This window comes from Somniosus microcephalus, unplaced genomic scaffold (assembly GCF_052327205.1).
Source record: "Somniosus microcephalus isolate GS21.2 unplaced genomic scaffold, FLI_Smic_1.0 unresolved_chr6, whole genome shotgun sequence".
Classification (NCBI taxonomy): Eukaryota; Metazoa; Chordata; class Chondrichthyes; order Squaliformes; family Somniosidae; genus Somniosus; species Somniosus microcephalus.
This window is the reverse complement of record NW_028225184.1, coordinates 35785166-35809059: the sequence shown is the minus strand read 5'-3', so window position 1 is coordinate 35809059 and position 23894 is coordinate 35785166. Positions and strand designations below refer to the sequence as shown.

The following is a 23894-nucleotide window of genomic DNA, read 5'->3' as shown; positions in this document are numbered from 1 at the left end:
TCGTTGTCTGGAGGTAAACGCTTCACCAAAATTGATTTAGCCCAGGCGTACTTGCAAATGGATGTAGAAAAAGCTTCGAAAGAATAACTTACGATTAACACTCATAAAGGCCTCTATCAATACAACCGGCTGGTGTTCGGGTTAGCCTCGGCTCAGGCTATCCGGCAAAGGGCAATGGATCAAGTCCTGCAAGGGATTCCAGGGACCCAGTGTAATTTGGGCGACATCCTGGTCACGGGCGAAAATGACAGTGATCACCTCGCCAACTTGGAGAAGGTGCTCACCAGATTAAAGGAGTATGGGCTACGAGCTAATCGCCACAAGTGCGAGTTTTTCCAGAAACAGATCTCGTATTGTGGCCACGTCATCGATGAAGAGTGCTTACATAAGTCCCCTGAAAAGATTGAGGCAGTAGTCAAGGCTCCAGCACCGGAAAATGTGTCAGAACTGAGGTCGTTCCTCGGGCTGGTAAACTACTACCACAAGTTCTTACCAAATTTGTTCACGTGATTACACCCACTGAACACCCTACTGCAAACAGGGGTACCATGGAAGTGGAATTACAAAAGTAAACGAGCTTTCCAGAAGTTTAAAGAATTGATCACATCAAAAGAGGTGTTTGCCCATTGCAACCCAGCACTACCAATTCGTTTGGCATGTGATGCATCACCCTATGGTATTGGAGCGGTGCTGTTGCACAAATTCCCGGATGGGTTGGGGAGGCCAGCAGCTTTTGCGTCTCGGTCACTAACCTCAGCCGAGCGCAACTACGCCCAGATTGACAGGGAGGCCCTCAGCCTGGTGTGCGAAGTGGGAAAATTCAACCACTTTCTGCATGGGCAGAAGTTCACTTTGCTGACTGACAACCAACCACTTCTCTCCATCTTTAATCCAAAGAAGGGCGTTTCGGTGATGACTGTACAACGGTTACAATGATGGTCCCTTTTTCTAAGGGCGCACCAATATGAAATAGAATATAAAGGCACGAAACAGCATGGAAACGCTGATGGGCTATCACGCCTGCCACTGCCTACGGTGGAGGAAGCACCAGCAGTGGACCCTATCGAGATATTTTATTCGTCAATATTTGAAAGATTGCCAGTAACTAATGTGGATATAGAGAAGGAGACCCGCAATGAACCGACACTGTCTCGGGTATATGCTTTGACGGTGAGGGTATGGCCAACACATGGCGACTCACGGTTGCCAGCATTCTCATCCAGAAGAGAACAGCTGTCAGTATGCCAGGGGACAGTGATGTGTGGATCCCGAGTGGTAATTCCACCCAAGTTAAGGGAGAGAGTGCTAAATGAGCTTCATGAAGGTCATCTGGGAGAGGTAAAAATGAAAAGCCTTGCTAGGGCTTATGTGTGGTGGCCGGTGATCGATCAACTAATCGAGGACCTAACCAAGAGCTGCTCAGGATGCCAGAAGGTCCAAAATGCACCACCACATGCCCCTCTACACCCTTGGGAGTGGCCCTCCTCTCCATGGCAACGGGTGCATATTGATTTTGCTGGTCCAATCATGGACTCAATTTTCTTAATAGCAGTGGATGCTCATTCGAAGTGGCCTGAGGTGATAAAAATGTCCTCAACCATTACAGAGAAAACGATTGCTGTCCTGCGGACCATATTTGCCAGAAACGGTTTGCTAGAGCAGATTTGCTCTGATAATGGACCACAGTTTGTGTCCGAAGAGTTCCGAAATTTAGGAGAAGGAATGGGTTAAGGCATTACACATCCGTCCTGTATCATCCAGCCACAAATGGATTGGCTGAGGCGTTCGTACAAACCTTTAAGAAGGCGATAAAGGCCATGTGCGGTGATGAAATTCCACTACAGCATAAGGTTGACAATTTCTTATTAGCCTACAGAAACGCGACACGTGCAGTTATCAACCAGACCCCGGCCATAATGTTCTTTAACCGCAGGTTGAGATCTCGTCTGGGCTTGCTCAGACCAAATGTGCAAAGAAATGTTGAGGACAAACAATTCCAGCACATCAATGAGAAGCCGACAAGGAGCTTCAATGTAGGACAACCAGTCTTAGCCCTTGACTATCGAACAGAGAAACGGCAACCCGAAACTATATGCACAAGGCAGGGGCCATTAATGTACACAGTGGATGTCAGGGATAACATTGTGAGACGCCACGTCGATCAGATCTTAGCATCACAGGAACGAGTCAACCCCATGTCTCGAGTACCTGGGGATGAACCCGACATACCGGTAGCATCTACCTCAGAACCAGTAGCAGTGGAAACCGATGAACTACCCAATGAAAAGGGGCCAGAATCGCCGCTGCACCAAGAACAAGAACCTCAGGAAAGGCACTATTCCGAAAGGGTCAGGAAGCTGCCACAAAGACTGAATCTATCAGTGGACTATTGTTGTTTAATGTACATGTTAAAGTGTTAATTGTTATTTGAATATTAGGGGTACTACTAATCTAAAAGGGGAGGAATTATAGTGTATGTACCTTTAAGACAGAACTACTTTTACAGCTCCTGTATACTGTAGTACCAGCAGTGACCACACCTGTATATAAGCCTTGTGCATGCCTCAGTACCCCCAGTCTTGAGACTACCCTCCTCCAGTAAAGACCTGTTTATTGTTAAGTTATAGCATCCATGTGGTTATTGAAAAACATCATACTCGCAGATGATGATGTTGGCTGTTCATCCAAATTCAGTAACCTGTCCCTGCCTTCTCCCCATATCCCTTGATTCCTTTAGGCTTAAGAAATATATCCAACTCCTTCTTGAATATATTTAATGAATTGATCTCTACTGCCTTCTGCGTTAGAGAATTCCACAGGTTCACCACTCCCTGGGTGAATAAATTCCTCCTCATTTCTGAACTAAATGGTGTACCCCCTATCCTTAGTGTGTGATCCCTGATTCTGGACACACCGACAATCGGGATCATCCTTCCTGCATCGAGTCTGTCCAGTCCTGTTAGAATTTTATCAATGTCAATGAGATCTCCTCTCATTCTTTTAAACTCCAGCGTGTAAAATCCCAATCGACACAATCTTTACTCATACGTCATTCTTGCCATCGCAGGTATCAGCCTGGTGAATCTTTGCTGCACTCCCTCCATGGCAAGAACATCCATCCTCAGATAAGGCGACCAAAACTGCACCCAATAATCAAGATGTGGTCTCAACAAGGGCCTGTACAACTGCAGCACCACACCTTTGTTCCTGTACTCAAACCCTCACTGCCTTCCTGTTTTTGTCACTAAAGTGGATAACCTCGCATTTAACCACGTTATATTGCATCTGCCATGCTTCTGCCCAATCACCCAACCTGTCCAAATCATCCTGGATTTTCTCGGCATGCTCATCACAGCATGATGAGGAAACGTTACAAACTTTAAATGAACATGAAATATAAGTAATTGTGTTCGATAAATGCTGGTTCTGAGGAGTTGTGGTCACTCATGTCTCATTCCCCCGTGTCTGAGCCTCTATAATTACATGCAATCTTAAGCACAAAAATAAGTCTTCGGCCCAACCGATTTCTGCCGGTGTTGATGCAGTCTTCTTCATTTAATTAATTTCCCCTGATCAACATCTCCTCCTATTCCTTTCTCCATCTGTATTTAGCTACCTTCCATTTAAATGCATCTATGTTATATGCCACAATTTTTCCATATGCTTGCAAGCTCCACATTCTATCCACTTTCTGGATGAAGAAGATTATCCTTAATTCCCTAATGCATTTATGAGTGAGGATTTATATTTATGGCCCTTAGTTTTAGATTCGCTACGTCCAAATTTGGGTTTGGATTAGGAATTGCCTCTAATTCCACAGCTAGAAAAGGTGTAGCTAAGCGGTGCAGTTCCCCCTGGCGAACTCATAGAGTCATAGAGTCATAGAGTTATACAGCACGGATAGAGGCCCTTCGGCCCATCGTGTCCGCGCCGGCCATCACGCCCTGTCTAATCTAATCCCATATTCCAGCATTTGGTCCGTAGCCTTGTATGCTATGGCATTTCAAGTGCTCATCCAAATGTTTCTTGAATGTTGTGAGGGTTCCAGCCTCCACAACCCTTTCGGGCAGTGAGTTCCAGACTCCAACCACCCTCTGGGTGAAAAAGTTCTTTCTCAAATCCCCTCTTAACCTCCCGCCCTTTACCTTGAATCTATGCCCCTTAGTTATTGACCCTTCTACTAAGAGAAAAAGCTCCTTAGTATCAATCCTATCTATGCCCCTCATAATTTTGTACACCTCAATCATGTCCCCCCTCAGCCTCCTCTGCTCCAAGGAAAACAAACCCCATCTGCCCAGTCTCTCTTCATAGCTGAAGCGTTCCAGCCCTGGTAGCATCCTGGTGAATCTCCTCTGCACCCTCTCCAAAGCTATCACATCCTTCCTGTAGTGTGGCGACCAGAACTGCACACAGTATTCCAGCTGTGGTCTAACCAGTGTTTTATACAGCTCCATCATAACCTCCTTGCTCTTATATTCTATGCCTCGGCTAATGAAGTCAAGTATCCCATATGCCTTTTTTACCACCTTATCCACCTTTTCCGCCGCCTTCAAGGACCTGTGTAATTGCACACCCAGATCCCTCTGACCTGTTCCTAGCGGTGTGGCCCAAGGATCGGGCCTGGGCCTGCTCCTCTGTATTAATGGCCTGTACAGTGTTTTGTTAGTATGGTAAGAAAGTTTCAGATAACACCAAAATATTTGGAAGGATTGAGGCAGCAGAGGAGTTCAATCAAATCCATAAAGTTTTAGATAGGCTAAGGAAGTGGGCCACACAAAAGGCATTTAAGTTTGATAAATGTTGTGCTATGCATGTTGGTCAGGCCAACACAGCGTACAGGCATCATTTACAGGGGAAAATATTGATAGAGGTTGAAAGAAACAAATCCAGCTTTTACTGTGCACATGAGGCTCATGGCCAATGTAGAGAAATTGTAGCTAAAACTACAGGGGAGCTGATTTGTTTTAATTGAAATATTGAATTTAATTCAAAGGACAACATTTTATACAATACCAGTCGTTGGTCAGAATGCATCTGTGGGAATGTGCCGAGTTTAGTTTCCCACCACACCGCCAAAATGGTGGGTGATATAGTGGCCTTGCAAAAGGTCCAGAGGAGAGCGACAAGAATGATTTCTCCCTTAAAGCTGCTCAATTATTCAGATAGGCTCCAGGACCATGATCTATTGCCTTTAGATCAGCGTAGGTTAGAGATTTGATAAAGGCCTCTAAAATAATTAAATGGCTAGATAGCGTCCCTAATAATGATTCGACCAGTTTAACAAACTGGGGAGACCAGGGCATGCCAGTTTATTCAATGTAAGTGTTAGAATATACTGAACGTTAGGCGGCTCTCCTTTTCCCAGGGAATTGTGAGTCTCTGGAATTCATTACCAGCTGAACTATAGAGTGCTGACTCGCAGCATGGCCTTCTCAAACAAATACACCGCTCTGGATATTATCGAGGGAGATGGCTTATCGGAGGAAGGCAGCAGCAGCCGACTTTCTGGCACCATGGGTGGTTCTGCTGCACAGGACATAAGAACATAAGAACATAAGGAGTAGGAGCAGGAGTAAGCCATATGGCTTGTCAGGCCTGCTCCGCCATTTAATAGGATCATGGCTGATCCGAATCTAAACTCACATCCACTTCCCTGCCCGTTCCCCGTAATCTCTAATTCCCTTATCAGCTAGGAAATTGTCTATATCCGTTTTAAATTTATTTTATGTCACAGCTTCCACAGCTCTCTGTGGTAGCAAATTCCATAGATTTACTACCCTCTGAGTGAAGAAGTTTCTCCTCACCGCAGTTTTTTGAAAGGGCAGCCCCTTATTCTAAGATCATGCCCCTTAGTTCTAATCTCACCCATTAGTGGAAACATCCTCCCCGTATCCACCCGATCCAGCCCCCTCACAATCTTATATGTTTCCATAAGACCGCCTCGCATTATTCTGAATTCCAATGAGTAGAGCCGAAACTACTCAACCTTTCCTCATAAGTCAACCCCCTCATCTCCAGAATCAACCGAGTGAAACTTCTCTGAACTGCCTCGAGAGCAATTAAATATTTTCTTAAATATGGAAACGAAAACTGGACGCAGTATTACAGGTGTGGCCTCACCAGTACCCTGTATAACTGCAGCAAGACTTCCCTGAAATTATTCTCCATCCTCCTTGCAATAAAAGCCAAGATTCCATTGGCCTTCCTGATCATCTGCTGTACCTGCATACTAACCTTCTGTGTTTCATGCACCAGGACCCCCAGATCCCTTTGTACTGTAGCACTTTGCAGTTTCTCTCCATTTAGAAAATAACCTGCTCTTTGATTTTTTCTGCCAAAGTGCATAACCTCACACTTTCCAACATTAAATTCCATCTGCCAAATTTTTGCCCACTCACTTAGCCTGTCTAAGTCCTTTTGCAGGATTTTTATGTCCTCCTCACTCACTGCTTTCCCTCCCATCTCTGCATCATTGGCAAACTTGGGGACGTTGCACTTGGTCCCTTCCTCCAAATCGTTAACATAGGTTGTAAAGAGTTGTGGTCCCAGCACTGACCCCTGCGGAAAATCCAATTACTATTTGCCAACCCGAGAATGAACCAATTATCCCAACTCTCTGTTTCTGTTAGATAGCCAATCTTGCACCCATGCCAGTATATTGCCCCCAATCCCGTGATTTTTTATCTTGTGCAGTAATCTTTTGTGTGGCACCTTCACAAATGCATTTTGGACGTCCAAATACACCACATCCACTGGCTCCCCTTTATCCACCCTATTTGTTATGTCCTCAAAGAATTGGAGCAAGTTTGTCAAACAAGACTTCCCTTTCGTAAAGTCATGCTGACTCTGTCCGACTAAATTATGCTTATCCTAATGTCCTGTTACTGCTTCTTTAATAATGGACTCCAACATTTTACCAACCACAGATGTTAGGCAAACTGGTCCATAGTTTCCAGCTTTTTGTCTGCCTCCCTTTTTAAATAAGGGCATTACATTAGCAGTTTCCCAATCTGCTGGGACCTTTCCGGAATTCAGGGTGTTTTGGAAAATTACCACCAATGCATCCACAATCCCTACCGCTACTTCTGTCAAGACCATAGGATGTAAGCCATCAGGTCCAGGGGATATATTCGCCTTTAGTCCCATTATCTTACCGAGTACCACCTCCTTAGTGATTTTAATCGTGTTTAGCTCCTCCCCCACTATAGCCCCCTGTTTTTCCAGTGTTGGGATAAATTTAGTGCACTCTACTGTAAAGACTGATACAAAATATTTGTTCAGCGTTTTTGCCATTTCCATGTTCCCCCCACTAATTTCCCGGTCTCGTCCTCTAAGGGGCCAACATTCACTTCAGCCACCCTTTTTCTTTTTATATAACTGTAGAAACTCTTGCTATCTGTTTTTATATTTTTGCTAGTTTACTTTCATAATCTATCTTCCCTTTCTTAATTAATCTTTTAGTTATTCTTTGCTGGCTTTTAAATGCATCGCAATCTTCTATCCTCCCACTAGATTTGGCTACTTTATATGCCCTATTTTCAGTCGGATACTATCCTTTATTACTTTATGCAGCCACGGATGGCTGTCTTTTCTGTTGCACCCCTTTTCCCTCACTGGAATTTATTTTTCTTGAAAGTTGTAAAATAGCTCGGTGAATGTACACCACTGCTCATGTACCGTCTTACACTTTAATCTATTTTCCCTGTCCACTTTAGTCAACTCTGCTCACATACCTTCATCGTCTCCTTTATTTAAGTTTAGTAGGTTTGAGCTCCAACTCTCTCACCCTCCAACTGAATTCGGAATTCAACCATGTTATGTTCATCCATTCCAAGGGGCTCCTTTACTAGGACATTTATTATTAATCCTGTCTCAATACACAGGACCAGATCTAAGATTGCCTGCACCCTGTTTGGTTTATTTACATACTGCTCAAGGAACCCATCCCTAATACACTCTATGATCTCTTCCTCAAGGCTGCCCTGCCCAATTTGTTTTGTCCAGTCAATATGAAAGTTAAAGTCCCCAATGATTATAGCTGTTCCCTTATTACAAGCCCCAACTATTTCCTGATTTATACTCCGACCAAAAGAGTTGCAACTGTTAGGAGTCCTATAGACTACGCCCAATAATGACTTTTTCCCCTTACTATTCCTTATCTCCACACAAACTATTTCACTATCTTGATACTTTGACCCAATATCATTTCTCACTATTGCAGTGATTCCATCCTTTATTAACACAGCCACACCGCCTCCCTTTCCTTCCTGTCTGTCCTTCCCAATAGTCAAATACCCCTGGATGTTTAGTTTCCAGTCATGGTCATCCTGCAGCAATGTCTCCGTAATGGCCACCAGATCTTACTCATGTGTAGTTATTTGTACCGTCAACTTGTCTATTTTGTTACAACTGCTGCGTGCATGCAGGAAAAGAAAATTGAAATATGTTTTGTGACAATTTATTCCTGCTTTTAACCCCTTTACTACTCTAACTTTATCTTTACACATCCTCTCCCTTCCTGACACTCTCTGGTTTTTAATTCCCCCACAGATACCTTGCTCTATTGCCTTCTCCGCTGACATTTTCTTTTTTCGCTCTCTTGAAACGTCCCCCCCACTGTTAGTTTCAAGCCCTCTTGACAGCCCTAGTTATTCGATTCGCCAGGATTCTAGTCCCAGCACTGTCCAAGTGAAGTCCATCCCAAGGGAACAGCTCTCTCCCGTCCAGTACAGGTGCCAGTGCCCCAAGAAGCAAAACCCATTTCTCCCACACCAGTGTTTGAGCCAGGTATTTAACTCTGTGATTTTTTTTCCCTAGCCAAATTTGCTCGTGGTATAAGGTAGTATTCCAGAGATTATTACCCTTGTGGTTCTGATTTTTAATTTGGCCCCTAGCTGCCCATACTCCCTCAGCAGAACCTCTTTCCTTGTCCTATCTATGTCGTTGGTACCAACATGGACCACGACAACGGGATCCTCCCCCTCCCACTCCAAATTTCTCTCCAGCCCAGAAGAGATGTCCTTAACCCTGGCACCGGGCAGGCAACACAGCCTTTGGGACTCTCGCTCTCGGCTGCAAAGAATCCTATCTATCCCCCTAATGATATTATCTCCTACCACGACAACATTTATTTTAACTCCCCCCACTTGAATGGCCCCTCGTTCCATGGTGCTGTGGCCAGGTTGCTCATTCCCCCTGCAGTCCCTGTTCCTGTCCTCACAGGGAGTAAGAGCCTCAAATCTGTTGGACAAGAGCTAGGGCTGCGGCTCCTCCAACACTACCTTCTGTATCCCCGTACCTGCCTCACTCATAGTCACACCCTCCCGCCTGTGACCACGGAATACATCTGAATTTGTTAATCTAATTGGTGTGACTACTTCCTTGGAACACAGAGTCCAAGTAACTCTCCCCCTCCCTGATGTGTCGCAGTGTTTGAAGCTCGGACTCCAGTTCTTCAACCCGAAGCCAGAGTTCCTCGAGCAGCCAACACGTAATGCAAATATGATCACCGTGAGCATCAATGGTGTCCACCCGCTCCCTCATATTGCAGCAGTAACACATCACCTGCTCTGCCATTCTATGTAATTAATTAAATTCATTATTATTATTTTTAAATTGCCTTTTCCACGATTCCAGATGATGAATATCAAACCTCTATTTAAATGAACTTACCAACTTATATAGGTTTAAAAGGAAAACAAATGTAATCACTAACCAGCCAATCACCTACCAGCTTGGCTGTGATGTCACTTTTGAATTCTGACCTCCCTTTGGAATGTTGCCTGTGGAGCCTGTTTAGGCTGCCTCACATCGCTGCTCTGAATCGACACCCACTGCTGCTCCCGGCTGTCTCGACTGGACCTCACCTCGCTGCACCGCCTCTGCGATGCCTGCTTATCCTGAGACTGGCAGGAAAGACAAGACAAAAACAAGACAAAAACAACACCTCACACCCCAACTCTCTCACTTACCCAAACTCTCAAAAGGTACTCTCTGCTGCGAGCACTCCGTGAGGGGCCGGCCATTTTGGACTGAGACCGGGAGGCATTTCTTCATTTTAAGGCAGCGGTTCTCAACCTTTTCCTTTATGCGAACCACTACATCGTTATCAAAAGCTTCTGTGGACCACAACAGAAGTAAGTGGTTTAAAACATTTTGAGAATAAAGTCCCAGCTTTCCTCTGGCAATATTTTTACCCATCTCTTCACTTGCCATGTTCAATGTGAAATTGTTGTTCGCCATTCTGTTGCAGTTTTTACACTCTTGTTTTGCAACCGCCTGAATTCAGTGCCATTCACCGTCAGCACCTTATATTCTTTTTTTCTCTTCTGGATGAATTGTTTGTTAGTTCCGCTGAACCAGGCTGGACTGTAATGACATTCAGTACCTTTGCTTTTCATGGGAACACGTTGATCCATTGCATTCAGAATCACATCCTTGAAGGAACTCCATCGAACAACTACAGGAACAACCTCCACATCTAGGCTAAGCACTCCCCACTTTCTATCTGTCCTGCCTGTCAACACCTCCATCCCTTTTGATTCGGTGGAACCCATCAGGTCTCTACAAGCTCCCTCTATTCCGAATGATGTAGCACTGTTTCATGAACGGAACCCCTGTTTCAGTACAACATAGGCTCAGCGACGCTTGATCTGCCTAATTCCCTCAGTCTCTCTTGACGAAACACATGACACGGGTAGAATTTCAGAAAGTGCTTCAATTGACGCAGTATTGGGGACTCCAGTGCAAACCATGAGGTGGGTGTGTAGAACATGTTTTGAAATTAGCTGGAGAGAAATGTGTGGTGACATGTCTCGAGGGGCAGATTGAGGAGAGGGTCTGTACAATTGAATGGGGAAATGTCAAGAAGAGCCACAAGAATTAGGTATTCAGAAACACAAACCTCTCGGAATGGTTACTTCCTCCGCGCCTATTCCGAACTTTTGACAGACACTTTTCAGGCCTAACATGGATGGTGGGGTAGGGGGTGGTATTCGTGTCGTCACAATCAACCTGCTTCCCGAGCCAGACGCCCACAGTCACAGGATTAGAATGGCATAGGCCATAGGTTACCCTACATTGTTGGTGCAGTAACATCTGGCAGCCGTAGAATTCGAGTCCACGCCTTTGGAACTTAAATACAGCGCCTTAGACCACTCGGCCACGGTACCACGTTGATTTGATTTAGTTCTGAAACTGGTAACTGATGATTGAAATGTGTCTTTGTCTTGTTAAAAAAAGAGAGAGCACGAGGGAAGAAGGAAACAAAGAAAGATTATCAAATTCTACAAATCTTATCTGCCTCTCAATAACAACTGAAGGGAAAGGTTAGCACAGACCCATGCAGAAAATGTCATAACATGGAATAAACCGCCCTGCACATTTGCAGACTGCGAGACTCCACTTCACTAATTAAACTTCGGAATGTGTGTTCACAGCCCTCTGTAGAGCCATTCTCTAAACACGGTCGGTCCTCCCAGGAAATAAGGGTAAAATTAACAACCAACATTGTACTAGTCGCAGAATACATGAATCACGGTGACCTTTGTAGTCACCCTGCTTGTTCGACAGTTAAGGATAAGAACATGGTTACTCAAACAATAAACTATGCCTACAACGGGGAAGAGATAACAGCAGGAATGTGGGGAGTATGATGAAACACTAACATCTGTGACTAGCATGGTCGGAGGGTACTTGAGTTCAAGTGGTGGGCCCGACAGTTGAGTGACTAACCACGTAAACCAATAAAGAGTAATTGTTGTGACACTGTTTGTACGTTTACGCCCCCATTCTGTAGTAGCTGGGCGTTGTTTATAGAACTGTATATGTTGAATGAACCGCCTACTTGGCCTTTAAGAGTGCATCCCTAGCTTGAGGAAGCTGAGCGGATCTCCCTTGTGTACAAGTATTTTAATTGTTTTAATAAATTCTGAACTGATCCTCAATTCCGTCTCCATCTGTGGTTCTCCAAATTCGAATCGAACAGTTGGTGTCAAAAGTGGGATACTGCAGGTAAGGACCATCGGATTTACGCACTGGAATTGACGGCTGAGGCGAGAACTGCGTCGTGTCCTAAGGAAATAAGTCAGAGTAAGGCTTCTAGGAGGAACAAGGACACGCTCGTTAAACAGGGTGGCTAAAAACCACGTATGGGCCAGTCAGGATTAAATTTGCCACATAGTAAATTATTCTTCATGGAGACCACGGACTGACAGAATTGATCCGACATAAATGTATATTTCTGCTTTAGTTTATAAGGTGATACATTTGTGCCAATAAATTATAAGATAGAGTATAAGAATATACGTAACAATTAATGCGGGTCACATGGGTGACGAGCGGAGACATCTTTCACCGGACTTTCCGGCTATGACCACCAGTGTCACTGTCGTAAATCAGGTCCGAGAGGCTAATTTGAAATTTCAAAGTGAGATAATTAGAAAGGGGTGGAAAGAAAGAATCCCAGTAGTTGACCAAATAAAGTGGTGGGAGGAACAGAAGGATGCCAAACAAGCCAATTACGGGGCGGTTTTACGTGCTAGTTGGATGGATCAGATGGGACACATCATCGTGGGCAAGGGGGGGAGAACGGCCCTGTTACAAGAGGTCTGGAGACACGTGCAGGAGGCTAAAGTCAAAGTCCAACCTCAAGCCACCAGGGACTGATAATCTACACGAATTAAAATGATGGGATGACATTGTCGAGGCTCTACAAGAAGAGGCTCGAGATACATCGACCTTAAATCCCAAGCCCCCGTTGGGGACCATAGAGGTTCGACGAGTCGAGATCACCCAACACACGTGCCCCCCGAATACACTCGTATCTACCCCCCTTACTGTTTCAGTCTGGGGCCGAAAAATCCAATCCCGTGGCCCCCGTGCGAGTTAATCAGGCGGTAGGTGCCCAATACCCAGAGATAGGTGGACGGGGTGCGATGGGTGAGGCACAGTCTTTAACGCCCCAGGAGAGATCCAGCGTCATCGTTCTCATTCCCGAACTCAAAAGACACAATCCTAACCTCAAGTATGGGCACGAATAGGAAGTGTTGCTCTACACTTTAATTTATCCATACAAGACATAAAATATATTATCGAGGTGAAATGTCCCTCTGCTGTTTATGGGGCATTGGGACATCATGCCATGAATGCCCCAGTCACGGCGAAGGAGTACGAGATCCAATTCGATGGTTTGAATACTTGGGTTCAGACCGGACTGGGCAACGGCACCGCCACCTGGACGGGGCTCACTGCCCTGCGCCAGAGTCCCGGAGAAAACCCCAATGTCTACATTGATCGAGCAATCGGTTGGTATGAACATTGGGGCCAGGCAAATGACATTCCCGCTAATCACGACGACCCACGGTTTATAGATCGTCTACTCCAGGGATTGGAAAAGCCTTACCACACCACCCTTTGAATGGTGGGCACACTCGGCATCAACAGGCCGACTGTTACCGATAGGGTGGAGGGAGAGAGGAGCAGAGTTCGAACCGACCCGCTTCATGCCCTCAGGGACAACCCAAGAGAGGTTTGTCAAACCAAGAGATGGAGGTGCTCCGAGCCCTCCACGCCAGCTACTAGGGCGAGTCTGTTTCCGCGGCCGCGGAGCCGCGGTCCACACATCCGTGCCTAAATGGCCAGCAGCACTGTGCCATTTTAGACACGGGGGTCTCGGTGTTGATAAACGACACCGAATTTCCCACCATAGATCAAAGCATTCAGATAACCAGGGTTAGTGGAGAAAGGTGGTTCTCCATCGGAGTGTTTTACTTCCCCTGCAACTGTCGCCAGGGGTTCATACCTGGTGGATCACCTTGTGGGTAGCTCCCAGCAGTGAGGGCCTGCTCTTAGGTATAGACATGCTCCATCAGATAGAGGCACATTTGCTCCAAGGGAACATCTAATGGAAGTAGGGGGTCCATAAGGTTGGAGATTTCCCTTCCAGGAATATAAAGCCCGACAATACAGAGTGCAAGACCTCTGCCCGCTGAAGTGCACATGGGTGGAGCAAGGCCCATGGGGGAGAGTTTGCGAGGCTTACCATCTCACATGGGCCACCCACAAATTAGACTGTGGCAGAGCGGAGATGGACCCTGTTAGGGCCCACGGACCCTACCACGAGGCTCACCGGCAATACCCGCTTTGATCACGAGCCCCACGGGCCGTTGTGTCAATAACAGTAGACTTATTAGAAACCAGTATAGTGACAAAGTCCCGCTCTCGCAGCAACTGCCCGGTATGGCCAGTGCAGAAACCAGATGGATCCTGGAGAATAACCATTGATTATACGGCACTGAATCGGTTCAATCCCAAGCGCCACGCTTAGTGGCGAATCCCGCCACTATTTTAAACGGCGTCCACCCAGACCTGTCCATATTCACGGCACTGGACATCCAAAACGGATTTTGGATATGTCCTTTGGATCCCGGATCACAAGAGCACTTCCCTTTCACTGTCCAGTCCATCCAATATACTTGGACCTGGTTGCCTCAGGGATTTCACAATGTTCCTACTATTTTTCACGAGAGCCTGGAGAAGGCTCTCCAGCCGGCATTGGCAGATACCCGAATGCAAGATTCTGCCTGTCTTCAATATGCAGATGACATTCGCATTGGTAGTCCCTTACGTTCAGCTCATCTGGACGCCCTGACGTGTGTCCTGGAGTGTTCAAACTGAATCCGATCAAAGCTCAAATTAGGCTTCCTCGGGTTACCTGCCTTGCTCAGATCATCTCGCCAGAGAGTAGGGCCCTGTCCCCCGAAAGGGTTCAAGCACTCTTGCAGATGCCGCGACCGATCACTGCCTCTGGCCTGCGAAGCGTGATGGGATTTTTTAAATATTGCCGTACCTACGTCGACAACTTCACCGAATTGACAAGCCCTCTAAACGACCTCCTAAATGGAGGGCCCCTGGGAGAGGCAAGGCTGAATTGGACACCAGAGTCAGTTGAAACCTTTGAGATGGTCAAAATAACTTTGGCAAACGCAGCTGCCATGGGTCTCCCGAACCCAGCTAAACCACTCCACCTGTGGAATTGGGTGGGCAATCTGGCGTATAGTGCGGTAGTGGGACATTCCCAGAAGGATCGAATACGACCAGCAGGACATTACTCGTGCCCGGTACCATCTTCCCGCCACAGCCTCGTGAAACTTCTTGCAGGTAGACTGAAAACTATTTCCAACCAGAGACTTGCGAGATGGGAGGCTTGTTTATTCGGTAGGGGGGTTCGGATCGAGGTGGTAACCGACCCTCGAGCAAACTCAGCATCCTTCCTAATCGACGAAGGGGCTCCCATGACTGCATCACTAACTTACATCTCAATAGTCAGGGACCCCACCTAACCGAACCCATAGTGGAGGCCTGCCTAGACATGTATGTGGATGGGTCCAGTTATTACCACGAGGGCCGACGGGTCACCGGATAAGCAGTAGTAGGTCCATCAGGACAGACCCTCGCCCAGTGGGCCCTGGGGATGGGAGGAATCCAGCTTGTGGAAATCACTGCCCTCACTAGAGCCCTTCACTTGACAGAAGGAACAACCGGCAATATCTATACAGACAGCCAATATGTCCACTCCGTTGCCCACGACAACTCCCGCCTGTGGCAGCAGCGGGGATATTTGAGTACTTTAGGCAACACGAGTAAACATGCTTCCACGATCGCCGAAATCCTTCAGGCAGTGGACGGCCCCACGTTGGGGGCGGTAGTTAAGATTCTCGCCCAACAGGCAGGGGAGACCCTCGAAATCCAGAGTAACTGAGCCGCCGATTTTGCCGCCCGACGGGTCGCATTGGCTCTCCCTGTGATGGCCCTTAGTCCTAAGGAAGTAGTACGAACTGAAAAGGCTTCCCTGACTGAAGATATACCGAACGATACGCTACAAACCGCGTACCTTTCCGAGCCCCCTGAGAATATACAGTTTGGGTGCGTGAGAGAGCGTACAAAGATCCACGTGGGTTTTGGCGTCACGAGGCCCAGTACGTGGTTCCTATGTCGATTTGACGCACCCTGATACAATCTTACCACGAGCCTGCGCATTTGGGCGGGTATAAGTTATATTACATTATAGCTGACAACTGGTGGTGGCCCAGCATGGCCAGAGAGATCCACGAGTATGGGCGCCTATGTCTACCTTGCCTCCAAACGGGAATCGGGTGTTGCATACATATACTTTGGGGGCACGCCCGGTGGCCCAGGGGACCATGGACGCACTTACAAATGGATTTCGCAGGACCCCTACCCCCCAGCGGCGGGTATAACCATGTCTTTGTAGTCATCGGCCTTTTTACTCGTTGGGTCGAGGCCTTCCCCGCTAAGAGGAACACAGCCGAAGCAGCTGCGAAAATCCTAGCGATGGCAGTCATTCCCCGATGGGGGGTGCCTTACCAGATAGATTCCGACCAGGGAACCCACTTCACCGGCAAGGCCATGAAACAGGCTTTAGCCCTCCTGGGGGTTCGACAACGGTTCCACATCCCTTACCATCCACAATCCTCAGGAATGGTGCAACGGATGAGCCGTATTTTAAAACAGTCTGTGACTGAGGACAATTTACAAACCGGAAAGGGTTGGCACATTCCTCCCCCCCATTCCTTGGGGCATACGAGCCACGCCGACCAAAGGCACTGCCTTAACCCCGTTCGAACTAATGTCTGGACGAGCTATGGTGTTACCCCAAGATGCAGCCCCTCAGGGTATGGGGGACACTTCCCAATTCCAGACAAATCTCCTATCATATCTATGCCTGATCAATGAGACCAATCAGGATAGATACTTTCGGGTTCAACACTTACAGGAGGCAGATGATGCCAAAATACAAAGGGGAATTTAGGAAGCGCCCCCTCGGGTAGGACAGTGGGTGGTGGTTCAGCGACCGGTTCGAGGTACCTTTGAGCCCCGGTGGGATGGGCCCTTCCAGATCCTCCTAAGTACAGGAACCTTCGTTTGCCTACAGGAAACATTTGATGTAAGATAGAGACACTGGAGCCAGTCCAAGCCGGTGATGGAGCCCGGGGAAGATATTCGCCCATCTCTTGGGGACCCTATGATTAAAAGGCAATAATAACGAAATAATAACCTGTCTTTTCTCCCCTATATTTGACCCGGACCGGATTTCGAAGGACGAAGTCGATTCTTCGGGTCGCTATTTTACCTGTCTCTTTCTTACAGTAGTGCGGGCCTGACCTCATTACTGTCACCACTTCTGGGGTTGTTGAACTTTCGACGGTCCAGTTTATTGACTTAACCGGAGATCCTGCGAACTCTCACCACTATACAACTCTAACCTTCCTCGGAACTCATCCCTTCACTCTAGAGTTCCGATTATCTCCCTTTTGTGGTCGGACTACCGGACCCCTCGTTCTACATCCCAACAGAACTCAGAATCTTTTATTAACCCTACTCAGCCAGAGGAGATACACCGGTTCTGCGACACAGCTGCTCTTTGGGAACCGCTGGTGAGGGACTAGAGGACATTCCCGAATGGATATTCAGCCCTTTTAGAGGCCCTCCTGCCTCTGAAGGAGGACAGTGCAACCTGTATTCTTACATTCCCGTCCGACGGCTCCTAATTCTCACCGAATTATGATAAGTCAATTAAGTTACATTGAGCCACTGTTGCACGGCCACCGCCTCCACCTCAATGCCACGTATGAAGTAGCCTCAATATGAGAGTTTGCCAAAGCCGAGCCATGGTATGGGTATATCCCACGCAGGTCGAATGCAAACCAGACGGGGTTGGGGAGCTGGGTTTCATTTTGGTCGTCCCACTGATGACACCGGAGACACAAGGGCGGGCGGTATATCAGGTACAAAATATTTGTATGCTAAAAGATGGCATACATATATCTTACAACAATATGTTACCTTACACAGTGATAGTGAAATGAAACTGGATGGGTACCAAGCTGGAAGGATGTGTCTCCAGAGATGCCATCATCATATGCCTGCATGCAATCAGCCAAAGCCCGCAAGCCCAATGTGGTTCATTTACACAGGCATGGAGATTAATTGCACCATGGAGGCATTGGATGCAGCCTCAAAACCAACCCAGATGGCATACGCCGGCAAAGATGAATACTGTGTAACACCGACTTGGAGACGTTTGAATATGCCAATCTAACTTGCGACATCCCCAGTACAGAGTTCTGCTGCACACCAGCAGTTCCAGTACGGATTGGACATGCGGAGTTGGTGATCATACACCAGTTTAATATTATCTCTCTTCAGGTGTCTGAAGACATCAAGTATGGATTGTGGAACTACATCAACACCTTTGAGTATCCTATACCCCTACTGCACGAGCACCTGAGGCAATTACGGAAGGAGATACGGATCTCCCAAAAGGTGTAATATACTCTGCAACAACGGAACACGGATTTGAAGACATCGACGCGATCAAGGTGACCACGTGGGTGGATGACATTTGGGACTGGGGACGAAATATACAGATCCATCCATGGATCCGACTGATTTCACATGTATTAGTCGTGGTGCAGTTAGTGATTGTCCTGATCTTGTTATGTATGACATGCAGGAAATGTAAACGGACTCGGGCGAAACAAATTGCAAAACAAGTGGTTAAAACTGGTAATGCTTGTACTGCTCCTACTCCAAGCGTTTCAGATGATGACTTTAACAACTTGTTGGAAAAATCATGTGTATGAATAATGAAGCAATCATATAATGAATCAGGGAATGACTAAATATTAACTTTACTCATCTGATGCATATCTGGTGACTCGACGGGTGGCCACCCAGACAGGATTCACACTATACCATATGCAACAAATGTGCGGCCTACCTGGAATAGCCAAAGGCCTGGGGGGGGGAAGTAGAGAACAAATTGGGGGGGTGGTTACAGGAAAACCTTCATCATTCGTGCTATTTGATCTGGGAAAACGCATATGCATTTCTGGCATACTATAAACCCAGCAGCTTATCAGATTATCGTAGCGTAGAGAGCACACTCTCCAACCCCGCTTTAAGCTCCTTTTCTGGGGTTCGGATGGGGGAACTGAAAGGTTCAGCTTGTTCCCAATGAATTCTGGGATACTTGACTATGTTAACCTCCTATTTAGCCATAGTGTAGGTTTAGCTGACTGAAGCAGATTTGCAGACTGCAAGATGCCATTTATTTAACAAAGTTCGGAATGTTTGTGTTCACAGCCTCAGTAGAGCCATTGTCCAAACAAAGCCTGTCCACCCAGGAGATAAGGGTGCAATTAACAACGAACATTGTTCCAATCACAGGGTACATGAATCACTGCGGCCTGTATCCATCCTGCTTGATCGACAGTTAATGTTAAAATATATTTTCTCAAACTATAAACTATGCCGACAACGGGGAAGAGATAACAGCAGGAATGTGGGGAGTAGGATGAAACGACTAACATCTGTGACTGGCATGGTCAGAGGGTGCCCGAGTTCAAGTGGTGGGCACGTCAGTTGAGTGACTAACCACATAAACCAATAAACAGTAACTGCTGTGACACAATTTGTACATGTACACCCCCATTCTGTAGTAGGTGGGCGTTGCTTATAGAAATGTATAACTTGAATGAACCGCTCTTTGTCCCTCGAGAGTGCACCCCTAGCTTGAGGAAGCTGGGTGGCTCTCCCTTGTGCACAAGTCTTTTGGTTGTTTTAATAAATTCTGAACTTGTCCTCAATTCCGCCTCCATCTGTGTTTTCTCAATATTCGAATCGAACCCCATTGCAATGTTCTATGGCACTGCAACTGACGGTACTATTGCAGAGAAATTCCTTTGCAACGTTCTATTGCATTGCAAATTCCTTTTAAATAGCAAAGTGATATTCCATTGCAAAGTTTTCTTCATTGCAAATGACGATCATATTGCAAGGCGTTATTCCATTTCAATGTTCTATTATATTGCTAATGACTGCTGTATTGCAAAGTGATGTTCCATAGTAAAGTCCTATTGCATTGCAAATGACGATCATATTTCCAAGCGATATTCAATTGCAATATGCTTTTGCATTGCAAATGACGATCATATTACAATACGATATTCAATTGCTATGTGCTATTGTACTGCAAATGTCTATTTTATTGCAAAGTGTTATTCCATTGCAATGTGCAATTGCATTGCAAATGAATATTATATTGCAAAGTGACATTTCATTGCAATATTCTATTGAATTGCAAAAGACATTCATATTGCAAACTGATACTCCATTGCAATGTTCCATTTCACTGCAATGACTATTCTGTTATAAAGGAATATTCTATTGCAATGTTCTATTGTATTGCAAATGACGATTGTTTTGCAGTGATATTCCATTGCATTCTTCTGCTGAAATGTAAATGACTACTATGTTGCAAACTGCAATTCCATTGCAATGAGATATTGCATTGCAAATTATTATAAAATTGCAAGTTAAAATTCCATTGCACTGTCTATTGCATTGCAAAAGAATATTATATTGCAAAGTGAAGTTCCATTGCAATGTTCTATGGCATTGCTAATGACTATTATATTGCAAACAGATATTCCATTGCAATGTTCCATTGCATTGCAATAATTATTATATTGCAAATTGATATGCCATTGCAATGTTCTATTGCACTGCAGCTGATGAAAGTATTGTACTGAAATTCCATTGCAATATGTTATTGCACTGCAAATTGCTATTATATTGGAAAGTGATATACCACTGCAATGTGTTATTCATTGTAGATGGCGATTATATTGCAAGGCGATATTCCATTTCAGTTTGCAATTGCATTGCAAAAGACTATTATATTGCAAAGTATTATTCCATTGCAATGTTCCATTGCGCTCCAATGACTATTCTGTTGTAAAGAAATATTCTATTCCAATGATCTGTTGCATTTCAAATGCCGATTGTTTTGCATTGATATTCAATTGCAATGTTCTGTTGCAGTGCAAATAACTACTATGTTGCAAAGTGCTATTCCAATACAAAGTCCTATTGCATTGCAAATGAATATAATATTGCAAATTAAAATTCGATTGCAATGTTCTATTGCATTCCAAATGAATATTATAGAGCAAAGTTATATTCCGTTGCAATGTTCTACCATATTGCAAGTTACTAATAAATTGCAAAGCGATATTCAAGTTCAATGTTCTATTACATTGCAAATGACGATCACATTTCAAGGCAATACCCCATTGCAATGTGCAATTGCATTGCAACAGACTAAAATCTTGCAAAGTGATATTCCATTGCAATGTTCTGTTACATTGCAAATGATGTTTATATTGCAGCGATATTCTATTGCAATGTGGTATTGCATTGCAAGTTAAATTAAAATTGCAAGTTGATATTCCATTGTAATGTTAAATTGCATTGCAAATGACTATTATATTGCAAAGTGATATTCCATTGCAAAGTCCTATTGCATTGCAAATGATGATCATATTGCAAAGTGATATTCCATTGTAACGTGGTAGTGCATTGCAAATGAATAAAATATTGCTAGTTAAATTTCCATTGCAATATTCTGTTGCATTGCAAATGGCTATTAATTTGCAAAGTGATATTCCCTTTCAATATGCTTTGCATTGCAAATGACTATTATACTGCAAAGAGATATTCCATTGCAATGTTCTACTGCACAGCAAATGCCATCATATTGGAAATCGCTATCCTATTGCAATGTGCTATTGCCTTGCAAATGACTATTATATTTGAAGTGATATTCCACTGCAATGTTCTATTGCATTTCAAATGACGATTATATTGCAGTTATATTCCATTGCAATGCTCTGCTGCATTTCAATTCACGACTTTGTTGCAAACTCATATTTCATGGCATTGGCCTACTACATTGCAAATGGCGATCATATTGCAGTGATATATTACATTGCAATGTGCTATTATATTGCAAAGTGATATTCCACTGCAATAAACTATTGTACTGCAAATGACATTTGTATTGCAAACTGATATTCCAATGCAATGTTGCATTCATAGAGTCATAGAGTCATAGAGTTATACAGCACAGAAAGAGGCCTTTCGGCCCATCGTGTCTGTGCCATCCATCAAGCCCTGTCCAATCTAATCCCATTTTCCAGCATTTGGTCCATAGCCTTGTATGCAATGGCATTTCAAGTGATCATCCAAATGCTTCTTGAATGTTGTGAGGGTTCCTGCCTCTACCACCCTTTCAGGCAGTGAGTTCCAGACTCCAACCACCCTCCGGGTGAAAAATTTCCTCCTCAAATCCCCTCTAAACCTCCTGCCCCTTACCTTGAATCTATGCCCCCTTGTTATTGACCCCCCTACTAAGGGGAAATGTTCCTCTTTTTCTACCCTATCTATGCCCCTCATCATTTTGTACACCTCAATCAGGTCCCCCCTCAGCCTTCTTTGCTCCAAGGAAAACAACCCCAGCCTGTTTAGTCTTTCTTCATAGCTGAGGCGCTCCATCCCAGGTAACATCCTGGTGAATCTTCTCTGCACCCTCTCCAAAGCAATCACATCCTTCCTATAGTGAGGTGACCAGAACTGCACACAGTACTCCAGCTGTGGCCTTAACAGCGTTTTGTACAGCTCCATCATAACCTCCCTGCTCTTATATTCTATGCCTCGGCTAATGAAGGCAAGTATCCCATATGCCTTTTTAACCACCTTATCTACCTGTTCTGCTGCCTTCAGGGATCTATGTACATGTACACCAAGGTCCCTCTGACTCTCTGTACTTCCTAGCGTGCTACCACTCATTGTGTATTCCCTTGCCTTATTTGTCCATCCAAAATGCATCACCTCGCAATTTTCAGGGTTAAATTCCATTTGCCACTTTTCCGCCCATCTGACCAACCCGTTTATGTCGTCCTGTAGCCTAACGCTTTCCTCCTCGCAATTTACCACTCCACCAATTTTCCTGTCATCTGCGAACTTACTGATCATACCTTTTACATTCTCATCCAAATCATTTATGTAGATCACAAACAGCAAGGGCCCAGCACCGATCCCTGAGGTACCCCTCTGGACACAGGCTTCCGGTCACTAAAGCAACCTTCGACCATCACCCTCTGCCTCCTGCCACTCAGCCAGTTTAGGATCCAACATGCCAAGGCACCCTGGATCCCATAGGCTCTTACCTTCATGACCAGTCTCCTATGCAGGACTTTGTCAAAAGCCTTATCGCAGTCCATGTATACCACATCCACAGCACTTCCCTCATCCACACACCTAGTCACCCCCTCGAAAAATTCAATCAGATTGGTCAGACATGATTTACCCTTGACAAAGCCATGCTGACTATTCCCGATTAATACTTGCCTCTCCAATTGGAGGCTAATTTTGTCCCTCAGAATTTTTTCCAATAATTTCCCTACCACAGATGTTAGGCTCACTGGCCTCTAATTCCCTGGTTTATCCCTGCTACCCTTCTTGAATAATGGTACTGTGTTAGCTGTTCTCCAGTCCTCTGGTACATCCCCTGTGGCCAGAGAGGTTCTGAAAATTTGTGTCAGAGCCCCTGCAATCTCCTCCTTTGCCTCACACAGCAGCCTGGGATACATCTCATCCGGTCCTGGGGATTTATCCACTTTTTGGCCTGCTAAAACCGCTGGTACCTCCTCCCTCTCGATGCTAATATGTTCAAGTATATCACAGTCCCCTTGCCCTATTTCTATGTCTACATCGTCTTTCTCCATAGTGAACACAGATGCAAAAAATTCAGTTAAAACCCCACCAACATCATCAGGCTCTGCACAAAGATTGCCACTTTGGTCCCTAATGGGCCCTTCCCTTTCCCTGGTTATCCTCTTGCCCTTAATATACTTATAAGACATCTTAGGATTTTCCTTTATGTTGCTCGCCAGTGTTATTTCATGGCCCTCCTCGCTCTCCTAATTTCTTTTTGAAGTATGCCCCTCCACTTTTTATACTCCTCTAGG

At 45.4% G+C, this 23894-nt stretch overlaps 1 pseudogene; it reads left to right on the top strand.

Annotated features, from left to right (window-relative positions):
• Positions 1–12369: 12369 nt before the first annotated feature.
• On the top strand, positions 12370–13417 carry LOC147087198 (uncharacterized; annotated as a pseudogene).
• The last annotated feature ends 10477 nt before the right edge of the window (positions 13418–23894 follow it).